Source organism: Schistocerca serialis, chromosome 5, assembly GCF_023864345.2.
Source record: "Schistocerca serialis cubense isolate TAMUIC-IGC-003099 chromosome 5, iqSchSeri2.2, whole genome shotgun sequence".
NCBI lineage: Eukaryota > Metazoa > Arthropoda > Insecta > Orthoptera > Acrididae > Schistocerca > Schistocerca serialis.
Genome location: NC_064642.1, coordinates 56,573,012 through 56,585,106, shown reverse-complemented (window position 1 = coordinate 56,585,106; position 12,095 = coordinate 56,573,012). Strand labels below are relative to the sequence as shown.

The 12,095-nt window shown below is 45.3% G+C and overlaps 1 non-coding gene across 1 annotated transcript; it reads left to right on the top strand.

Moving 5' to 3' along the window:
- Nucleotides 1-11,227: 11,227 nt before the first annotated feature.
- Trnas-gga (transfer RNA serine (anticodon GGA)) lies at nucleotides 11,228-11,311 on the top strand. The gene is given in 2 exon segments: nucleotides 11,228-11,267; nucleotides 11,277-11,311. It is a non-coding gene; the product is annotated as a tRNA-Ser (tRNA).
- The last annotated feature ends 784 nt before the right edge of the window (nucleotides 11,312-12,095 follow it).

Sequence of the window (12,095 nt, the reverse complement as noted above, 5' to 3'; positions counted from 1 at the left end):
TCGGAAACGTGATGGTACGCATCACAACAACGTTTCACCAGGCAACGCCGGTCAACTGCTGTTTGTGTATGAGAAATCGGTTGGAAACTTTCATCATGTCAGCACGTTGTAGGTGTCGCCACCGGCGCTAACCTTGTGTGAATGCTCTGAAAAGCTAATCATTTGCATATCACAGCATCTTCTTCAAATGGTTCAAATGGCTCTAAGGACTATGGGACTTAACATCTGTGGTCATCAGTCCCCTAGAACTTAGAACTACTTAAACCTACCTAACCTAAGGACAACACCCACATCCATGCTCGAGGCAGGATTCGAACCTGCGACCGTAGCGGCCACGCGGTTCCAGAATGAAGCGCCTAGAACCGCACGGCCACAACGGCCGGCCATCTTCTTCCTATCGGTTAAATTTCGCTTCTGTAGGACGGATCTTTGTGGTGTAGCAATTTTAATGGCCAGTAGTGTATCTTGTTCGGTCACGTACCTTTTGCTCTCGCGTGATACGAACCGCTACACAGACACAATGCATATTAATGTCGAATAATATGTCCCCGGATACTGTTGATAAGATAGTGTACACTGAAGAAAATCACGTGGAAACTATAAACATTGCCTGATCACTTCGTTTTATATATATATATATATAGAATTGCAATAGTCGGAAAACGTAAAACGCCTCGGGAAAACAATCGCACCTCTGCGATCCGTCCGCTCCGGTGAAGCTGCGGCTACGACCGCGGCAGGCCCGCAGCGTCGAGACATTCCCACGCCCGTATCAGAGATGTCCTTCCGACGCTACGTTCGTTCCGGACCGCCTGTCTCGCAAACAGCCGCCTGTCGCCTGCAATTTACTGCATCGCGTGGGAGCCGCGCATAAACCCTCTCCCCGGCGTCCTTCGTGCCGGACCCAGGCTGCGGAACTGCCTTCATAAGCCATTACGGCCAAGAAACGGCCCAAACAATATTCCACCTAGCGGTACTTCCTTAATGCGCGCAGAGATCTATCGATATCGGCTCGACTATAGCTAATGCTAGATTCCGATACAATGCTGTGCTAGAACTACAACGTTTTGCACGACTATATAAAATTTTGAGTTACGCCGTCATTACAGAGTAAGACTTTACAACAGACATCGCCCAGAGAGAACATAATGTGACAAACAAGACAGCTGGAAATACAAATATACAGCGTAACGAGTCACTGAATCTAAAGTTTTTTTTTTTTTTTAAATTTCCTACGCGTTTCGAAGTGTTTGCATCATCAGGTGGAGTCAATTACCATAAAACTCTCCCTCGATGAAAGCCACTTGCAGCAGTGACCGAAACGTTGGTACAACATTTTACAACATAAAGCTATCTTTATCGGAAAATTACATCAGTGGCCATAAATGACTCTCGACTCTCGATATTGTGTTGCGTCCTGCTTCTCAGGAAAAATTTCGTGCCAGTCGGAACGCTGATTTGACGTGCCACAGGGACGCAGTTTTTCTAGTGCCCAGAAAATACAAACCTGAGGAACTAATATCCATATGTTTCAATATTGAGTGTTGATTTTCGCATAGTTGATGTTCTTGGAACCAGTCACAAACATATGGCTCACAATTTTACACGAACAGTTGGTAACAGGTTGTTCTTGTTGTTGTGGTCTTCAGTCCTGAGACTGGTTTGATGCAGCTCTCCATGTTACTCTACCCTGTGCAAGCTTCATCATCTCCCAGTACTTACTGCAACCTACATCCTTCTGAATCTGCTTGATGCCTCAGAACATGCCCTACCAACCGGTACCTTCTTCTTGTCAAGTTGCGCCACAAACTCCTCTTCTCCCCTATTCTATTCAATACCTCCTCATTAGTTACGTGATCTACCCATCTATTCTTCAGTATTCTTCTGTAGCACCACATTTCGAAAGCTACTATTCTCTTCTTGTCCAAACTATTTATCGTCCATGTTTCACTTCCATACATGGCTACACTCCATACAAATACTTTCAGAAACGACCTGCTGACACTTAAATCTATAATCGATGTTAACAAGTTTGTCTTCTTCAGAAATGCTTTCCTTGCCATTGCCAGTCTACATTTTATATCCTCTCTACTTCGACCATCATCAGTTATTTTGCTCTCCAAATAGCAAACCTCCTTTACTACTTTAAGTGTCTCATTTCCTAATCTAAACCCCTCAGCATCACCTGACTTAATTCGACTACATTCCATTATCCTCGTTTTGCTTTTGTTGACGTTCATCTTATATCCTCCTTTCAAGACACTGTCCATCCCGTTCAACTGCTCTTCCAAGTCCTTTGCTGTCTCTGACAGAACTACAATGTCATCGGCGAACCTCAAAGTTTTTATTTCTTCTCCATGGATTTTAATATCTACTCCGAATTTTTCTTTTGTTTTACTGCTTGCTCAATACACTGATTGAATAACATCGGGGAGAGGCTACAGCCCTGTCTCACTCCCTTCTCCAACACTGCTTCCCTTTCATGCCCCTCAACTCTTATAACTGCCATCTGATTTCTGTACAAATTGTAAATAGCCTTTCGCTCCCTGTCACAGGTAGGTTTTTTAAATTAAAATACAGAACGTAGGTACGTTTGAACATTTTATTTCGGTTGTTCCAGTGTGATACACGTACCTTTGTGAACTTATCATTTCTGAGAACGCATGCTGCTACAGCGTGATTATCTGTAAATACCACATTAATGCAATAAATGCGCAAAATGATGTCCGTCAGCCTCAGTGCGTTTGGCAATACGTATAACGACATTCCTCTCAATAGCGAGTAGTTCGCCTTCCGTAATGTTCGCACATGCATTGACAATGCGCTGACGCATGTTGTCAGGCGTTGTCGGTGGATCACGATAGCAAATATCTTTCAACTTTTCCCACAGAAAGAAATCCGGGGACGTCAGATCCGGTGAACGTGCGGGCTATGGTATATGGTGCTTCGACGACCAATCCACCTGTCATGAAATATACTATTCAATACCGCTTCAACCGCACGCGAGCTATGTGCCGGACATCCATCATGTTGGATGTGCATCGCCATTCTGTCATGCAGTGAAACATCTTGTAGCAACATCGGTCGAACATTACGTAGAAAATCAGCATACATTGCACGTTTAGATTGCCATCGATAAAATGGGGGGCCAATTATCTTTCCTTCCATAATGGCACCACACATTAACCCGCCAAAGTCGCTGATGTTCCACTTGTCGCAGCCATCGTGGATTTTTCCGTTGCCCAATAGTGCATATTATGCCGGTTTACGTTACTGCTGTTGATTTCTCTTGTGCCCAGTGACAGAACTGTACACGACATTCAAAGTCGTCGCCATGCAATTCCTGGTGCATAGAAATATGGTACGGGTGCAATCGATGTTGATGTAGCATTCTCAACACCGACGTTTTCGAGATTCCCGATTCTCGGGCAGTTTGTCTGCTACTGATGTGCGGATTAGCCGCGACAGCGGCTAAAACACCTACTTCGGCATCATCATTTGTTGCAGGTCGTGGTTGACGTTTCACATGTGGCTGAACACTTCCTGTTTCCTTAAATACGAGTAACGTTAACTATCCGGCGAACGGTCCGGACACTTGGCTGATGTCGTCCAGGATATCGAGCAGCATACATAGGACTCGCCCGTTGGGCATTTTGATCACAATAGCCATACATCAACACGATATCGACCTTTTCAGCAATTGGTAAACGGTCCATTTTAACACGGGTAATGTATCACGAAGCAAATACCGTCCGCACTGGCGGAACGTTACGTGATACCACGTACATATACGTTTGTGACTATTACAGCGCCATCTATCACAAAGCGAAAAAAGTGGTCCAACTAAAACATTCATATTTATTTACGTACTACACGAATATGTAATAAAAAATGGGGGTTCCTATTTAAAAGAAACACAGTTGATATCCGTTTGGCCTATGGCAGCGCCATCTAGCGGGCCAACCATAGCGCCATCTGGTTTCCCCTTTCAAGCTAGACAAGTAACGTTCTTTGTAGTTTTTTCGTTTGACGCTTATTTCGTGAGATATTTGGCCCCGTCACGATCAATGGACCACCCTGTAAAAAGAGTGCCGGAGGGACGTGGAAAACAGTGCAGTCGTTGGCGTAACGCGGAAATAGATTGTTTTATCTGACGTCCAAAAGATCATGATCATTGGCTTTCGGACCAAGGATGGAAGCATTTTAGAAATGGTTAAATTTATAGATCATTCGCGTGTCGCCGTGGCGTAAGTCCACTGTTCATGGCAAAATGGTCGTATCCAAAACCACGCGCCATTGATGGCAGAGGTGAACGATGGCCTCGGAGATGTTGCGGCCTCGGAGATGTTTACGGGCGAATAGCCGTGCAACAGTTAAGCAACTGACCGCCCAGATGAAGCAAGGGGTTACCAACAGTGTCTTCACCTGGACTGGCACTGGATGTGGACTGACGGCCTTTTCAGATGAACCACGTTTCACGCTCCCTCGAACAGATGACGGTTGGCGTGTACGGCGTGAAACGTCTGAAAGTACACACCCCGCGTGCGTTGTGGTCCGGGGAACGTTTTCGTGGCGTTCCATAGGTGACTCGTCATTCTGAAAGGCACGATGGATCAACACAAGTGAGCATGTCCACCCCCACACACAGTTTTTTCGTCGGCACGATGGCATCTTCCAGTAGGACAACGAAACGTGTCATAAAGCTCGCAGTGAACGTGGGTGGTTCTACAAGCACGAGCATGAGTTTACCGTACTCCCTGGCCACCAAACTCCGCGGATTGAAATCCAATCGAGAATCTGTGAGACCATCACGACAGGGCTGTTAGCGTCACGGATCCTGAACCAAGGAGCCTAGCGAAGCTGGATTCGCCATGGCTCCACATCCGTGTCGATAGCTTCCAGAAACTCATTGACTCTCTACGTGCACATCTTGCAGGGGTCCGCGCTGGAGAAGGTAAGTTACTCAGGCTTTTGACACGTGGTCATAGTAATGTGTCCGGACCGTTTAGTGGGTATGTGAGACCTGCGCCCTTTTTCGGTCACGGGGTACACAAGCACAGCAGACAATAATTCGGTCACTCCAGGAGACTTGGTGCTAACTCCGTCCAGCGCCGGCTCCAGCCTTCAGAATCGATTCACTCCGGCGAGGAAGAGAGGTTCCTCAGGTTTGCCATATCCACTTGATGCCAATCACTGATAATTACATTCCACAGAGCTGTGAAATTGTGGGGTAGCTGACTGTTGCGCTACAATCGCTATTCCATATAGTCAGAGACATTTTTAAGGTATTTAGATCGGGTGGTATAGGGTGCCTGAACGATAGGACCAGGAACGTATCCCTGCAGCGCTCTGAACTCTGCTGTTGTAACAATGAAGACCTAGAAGAATGGGCAGCACCCGGTCAACGGGAATATTGACGGTAATCTGAATGAATGGATCCAGACATTCCGAAAACATCGCAGAGCCACCTCCGGCCCTCTGTAGAAGCGCCTCATTTCGTCTCGGTGCTCTTCACGTCTCGCATTATTTGAAGAGAGCGAAACCGCAGTTCGCCGGCTCACACTACACTCATCCTGTTAGCGGCAGCCCAGTTTCTGTGTCGTTTGGCTCAATGAAGACGTCAACTTTATGCACCGCTGTGAGCAATGCTCTTTTGCGAAGTACCCAATGCACAGTGTCTTATTGTATGCCGTCCCCCTCTGCAATATTCGGCTGGGAACTGGTTGAGATAGGCCTGCCACGCGGGATTAGCCGAACGGTCTCCGGCGCTGCAGTCATAGACTGTGCGGCTGGTCCCGGCGGAGGTTCGAGTTCTCCTTCGGGCATGGGTGTGTGTGTTTGTCCTTAGGATAATTTAGGTTAAGTAGTGTGTGAGCTTAGGGACTGATGACCTTAGCAGTTAAGTCCCATAAGATTTCACACACATTTGAAAATTTTTTTGAGATAGGCCTCCATTCGCCGACAGCAGCAATTCCTGTCAGGCTTGGAACTAATTGTCATTGACAAGGCGTGACCCTCGTCTTCAGTGGCCGTTGGTTAGGGTCTTTTAACGACCAATGTTCTTAGGCCGTGTTACGTGGCTGTCAGTGGTACACCATTCCTTGTAGTGACGTTTGAAAGTCTGCGTAAATGTGCCAACAGATCGGTTAACTTCATTCTTGGTGTGGTGACGGACACGTCAAAACATGACAGGTCCTTTCTGCCATTCCACCACAACACCTGCACATCGCCCCATGTTTCTGTGCTGATTCCACACGTCCCACTGACATACACACACACTACTGCACTATTACGCCACATCACTGGCTGCTACCAGACATACTCAGTCTACAGTGTTCGAGCACGAGCACTGTGCTCTTTTAATGGAACGACTGGTAATGTGTCAGTTGAGATTCCTTCTTGTCAAGTGGTATTCCATAAACTACGGTCGTTAGTGGGGCTTCCTGTAGTACAGCGTTCGGTCGTTTCAAGGTGTTTCACCTCTAACACAACAAAGTGGACGGCGGAGGCTGTGCCGCGGAAAAGCGACAGCACTCTGCCCTGGGCGTGATTCATCGAGGGCGCAAAAAGCGGGAGAGATCCGCGCGCGCCTCGCTCCCTACCTGCTACTGCTGCCGACTGTGGAGCTCGCGGCTGCGTCACTGCTGTTCGAGCGCGAAGAGAGGAGTTACCTGCGTCAACGCTGAATGCCCATACAAACCACCACCCATTAAACCAAATCCCACAAAATGATGAAGCGTAATCGTTCGGTGTCAAGCAAAAGATACAGGGTTATTATAAATGACTGAAGCGATTTCACAGCTCTACAATAACTTTATTATTTGAGATATTTTCACAATGCTTTGCACACACATACAAAAACTCAAAAAGTTTTTTTAGGCATTCACAAATGTTCGATATGTGCCCCTTTAGTGATTCGGCAGACATCAAGCCGATAATCAAGTTCCTCCCACACTCGGCGCAGCATGTCCCCATCAATGAGTTCGCAAGCATCGTTGATGCGAGCTCGCAGTTCTGGCACGTTTCTTGGTAGAGGAGGTTTAAACACTGAATCTTTCACATAACCCCACAGAAAGAAATCGCATGGGGTTAAGTCGGGAGAGCGAGGAGGCCATGACATGAATTGCTGATGATGATCTCCACCACAACCGATCCGTCGGTTTTCCAATCTCCTGTTTAAGAAATGCCGAACATGATGATGGAAGTGCCGTGGAGCACCATCCTGTTGAAAGATGAAGTCGGCGCTGTCTGTCTCCAGTTGTGGCATGAGCCAATTTTCCAGCATCTCCAGATACACGTGTCCTGTAACGTTTTTTTCGCAGAAGAAAAAGGGGCCGTAAACTTTAAACCGTGAGATTGCACAAAACACGTTAACTTTTGGTGGATTGCGAATTTGCTGCACGAATGCGTGAGGATTCTCTACCGCCCAGATTCGCACATTGTGTCTGTTCACTTCACCATTAAGAAAAAAATGTTGCTTCATCACTGAAAACAAGTTTCGCACTGAACGCATCCTCTTCCATGAGCTGTTGCAACCGCGCCGAAAATTCAAAGCGTTTGACTTTGTCATCGGGTGTCAGGACTTGTAGCAATTGTAAACGATAAGGCTTCTGCCTTAGCCTTTTCCGTAAGATTTTCCAAACCGTCGGCTGTGGTACGTTTAGCTCCCTGCTTGCTTTATTCGTCGACTTCCACGGGCTACGCATGAAACTTGCCCGCACGCGTTCAACCGTTTCTTCGCTCACTGCAGGCCGACCCGTTGATTTCCCCTTACAGAGGCATCCAGAAGCTTTAAACTGCCCATACCATCGCCGAATGGAGTTAGCAGTTGGTGGATCTTTGTTGAACTTCGTCCTGAAGTCTCGTTGCACTGTTATGACTGACTGATGTGAGTGCATTTCAAGCACGACATACGCTTTCTCGGCTCATGTCGCCATTTTGTCTCACTGCGCTCTCGAGCGCTCTGGCGGCAGAAACCTGAAGTGCGGCTTCAGCCGAACAAAACATTATGAGTTTTTCTACGTATCTGTAGTGTGTCGTGACCATATGTCAATGAATGGAGCTACAGTGAATTTATGAAATCGCTTCAATCATTTGTAATAGCCCTGTACTTTCTCGGGTATACAAACATTTTATGGATTTCGTTGTGACCATTATTTCGGTAGTCCTCATCCCCATCATCATGAATCACTGTGAGCAATGATAGTCTCGTGCGTCCATTGGTATATCACTGTGTCAATGGAAAAAATATCTACGTACTGGCCTATAAAAGCATCTGCTGCAGATTGTAAATATACTGCCGGTATTAGACCTGTATATTTGAGTATTGCTTTATTATTAGATATTCTGTACATCAGTTAGCTAGATCCCTGTTTATCCCTCTTAGAGCAAGAAAAGAAAGGAAAACGATGCAGGTTCACGCTTGGCTAACAATGATAACTGCGTGTAAGTGGCAGAATAAAAGGTGCCGATGGGTCTGTCATTTGGTTTCGTCGAATATCGGATTTGTCAGGAACTCTTCGTGTCGACTTCCCTGCTTTTTTTTTTCATTTCTCCAAACGCTAGCAACCTAGTGGCTGTAGTGTCAAAATAGCATGGTGGAGTTATACGATTAAGTTTCTGTTACTAGCGCCGATTACGTCAGCATTTCCCTCTCACTCGTCTCCGCCCACGGCAAAGACCGATCTCGTGATTTAGATTTTTTTTCATCATTTTCAGCAGTTTCCATATCGATGCACCGATATATCGGAAAAAAAAACACCGTGGATATATATCGAAATTTATGGGAAGAGTATCGATATATCGATATTTATCAGCAGCCCAAGTATGTACCATGTGACGTACAAGGCAATGACGTCAGTCTGCCATGTCTGTCTGTAGAGTGCGCTTTATTAAATTAAGTGATTTTTAAAGAATTTAACAGCTTTTATATAGTTAAATTAGTTTAAAAAGGAGGTGTATGAATGTAGATGACGTTGGTAGCACTGCCGAAAAACATTTGCTGGCAAAAAAAAAGGTCGATTCTATTTTTGTGTTAACACGTTGTTTTGTTTACTGTCAACCTAACTTCACTTTCCCTTTTCCTGTACATGTGCTCGGTACAATGTCTAATCGTGGTTGTAGAAACTCTGCTGACAGTTTTTGTTATATCTGTGGTGAATTTGTGATTAAAAAACACCAAAGAAACATTACAGACGTTGTGAAAAAGTTTCATCTCTCACACTTTGGATCTAAACTTGGTGATCAAGATAAATCTTGGGCGCCGCATAAGGTATGTTATTTGTGTATTGAAGATCTGAGAAAATGGCCAACTGTTCAAATGTGTGTGAAGTCCTAAGGGACCAAACTGCTGATGTCGTCGGTCCCTAGTCTTACACACTATTTAAACTAACCTATGCTAAGAACAACACACACACCCATGCCCGAGGGAGGACTCGAACCTCCTGCGGAAGGGGATGCGCAGTCCGCGACATGGCGCCTAAAACCGCTCGGCCACCCCCGCGCGGCTGAGAAAATGGTCCAAAAAGAAGAAAAGGGCCTTTTGATTTCCATGTTTCTTGTGTGAATGGGACAATAGGGCTAGGGATCAACACTGGTGCAGAAATAACGTGCCTGTAAGGGAGTCTTTAAAACCTGGTGAGAAGAACTTTCTACGCAAAAACCTTGTAGATCCAAAAAGCGTACTCCTACCACCTCTACATATAAATTTAGGTGTAATGGAGGTGTAATGAAACAGTTTGTAAAGGTTTTGCCTAAAGATGGACCATGTTTCACGTATCTCTGCCAAAAGTTTCCACACCTTTCAGGAGCTAAACTAAAAGAAGGAGTCTTTGTTGGACCTGACATTTGAAAATTGGTGTTTGATGTTAACTTTGAATGCACAATGAGCTTAAATGAGAAAGAAGTACGGGTGTCATTCAAGCAAGGCCTTACAAAGTTCTTAGGACACGAAAAAGACCCAGAATATGTTTCCATTATAGCTACAATCTTAAAGAAGTTTAAAACCTTATGATGTTTAATGAGCCTGAAAGTTAACTTTTTGAACATTGACCTTGATTACTTCCCAGCCAATATGGGAGATGTTGGTGAGGAGCAAGGAGAGCGTTTTCATCAGGACATTAAAGTGATGGAGAAACGGTACCAAGGCCGCCGGAACACCAACATGATGGCGGACTACTGTTAGTCACTTCACCGAGAAGTTCAGCATGCGACTCTTCGTAGAAAAAGCTACACAAGAAGCTTCAAAGAAAAAAGGGAAAGAAAATACAAACCAATTCCAGCTGACAAGTGAAACCTTTATTAACACGTATCATTGTTTTAGGTAGCTTACTGTAAATAGAAACCATGCTTATGTTATAACAAAGCGGTTCATTAATTTCCCCGTTTACCGTACAGCATACGATTTTTATACTTTATTTAGTTATTTATTGTTCAGCTAATTCAATCTATACAAGATGTAGCCTCTTTAAGTTATTAAATACATTTTTAAAAGGTTTTTCCATGCATCTCTGCCCGCTGCTATCTTCTGCCGATTGAAGCCCGCAACTTTCTGAGTTCCTTATCCCAGCGATCAGGTGGTCTCCCTGGTGGTCTTCGTTTTCCCCTGGGACTCCACTCTAAAACTGATTTTGTCCATCTTTCATCCTTCGTTCTTGCAATATGTCCTGCCCACTGCCATTTCAGTCTTAACCCGTTCTCTAATATCTTTTACTCCTGTTATTGCTCGAATGTCTTCATTTTTATGTCGATCTTTCTTAGCGAGACCTAACATTGACCTTTCCATAGATCTCTGAGCAGTTCTAAGTTTCCTTTTGAAAAATTCATTTAAAATCCAAGTTTCACACCCATACGTTAAAACCGGTAGGATTCCTTCCGCAAGCCCTCCAATCCAGTTTAATTCGACGAAAAATTTCAGGTTTCAAATCCCCTTTTGTGTCTATTAATTGCCGCAGATAAACTTATTCTGCAACATTGTTTAGGATGTTGCCGTTCAGTGTTACTTGTCCTGCAGCTACCCACTTAGTATGCATAACCTTAGTTTTAGAGTGATTTATTTTAAGTCAAACTTCCTGACAACGATTTGTTAAGTCTTTTATAGAGGACCGCATTTCCATCTTACTGTTACCTAGGACTACTATATCGTCAGCAAATCTCAGGTTGGTGAGCCTTTTACCATTTATCCTTATTCCTCTGTTGTTCCAAACAATTTTGGACATAGCTATAGCCGGCCGGAGTGGCCGAGCGGTTAAAGGCGCTACAGTCTGGAACCGCACGACCGCTACGGTCGCAGGTTCGAATCCTGCCTCCGGCATGGATGTGTGTGATGTCCTTAGGTTAGTTAGGTTTAAGTAGTTCTAAGTTCTAGGGGACTTATGACCACAGCAGTTGAGTCCCATAGTGCTCAGAGCCATTTGAACCATTTGACATAGCTATAAATAACTTGGGGATATAGGATAGCCCTGCTCTACTCCTTTTCCAATGGTAAATTCGCACTTGTTTTTTCCTATGTTGATAGATGCTACAGACGTGTCATAGATGTTGAACAATATGTTTATATATTTTGTTTCGACTCCTTGCTCAGCCAGTGCTTGTATGACTGCAGTGTGGGTGACAGAATCAAAGGCTTTTTCGAAGCCAATTAAGGCTATGCATTGTATTGTATTGTATTGTTACCAGGGGCCTAGAAACGACGGAGAGGCTCCGTCCCCGCCGCAGCCCCAGTGGTCCACAACCCCACGACGACTACCGCAGTCCACTTCACCCCTCCGCCGCCCAACACCGAACCCAGGGTTATTGTGTGGTTCGGCCCCAGGTGGACATCTCCAGGGAACGTCTCACACCAGACGAGTGTAACCCCTATGTTTGCGTGGTAGAGTAATGGTGGTGTACGCGTACGTGGAGAACTTGTTTGCGCAGCAATCGCCGACATAGTGTAACTGAGGCGGAATAAGGGGAACCAGCCCGCATTCGCCGAGGCAGATGGAGAACCGCCTAAAAACCATCCACAGACGACCGGTTCACCGTACGTCGACACAAAAAGGCTATGCATAGTGGCATTTCATACTCATTGGCTCGACTAATTACCTCAGGCAGTG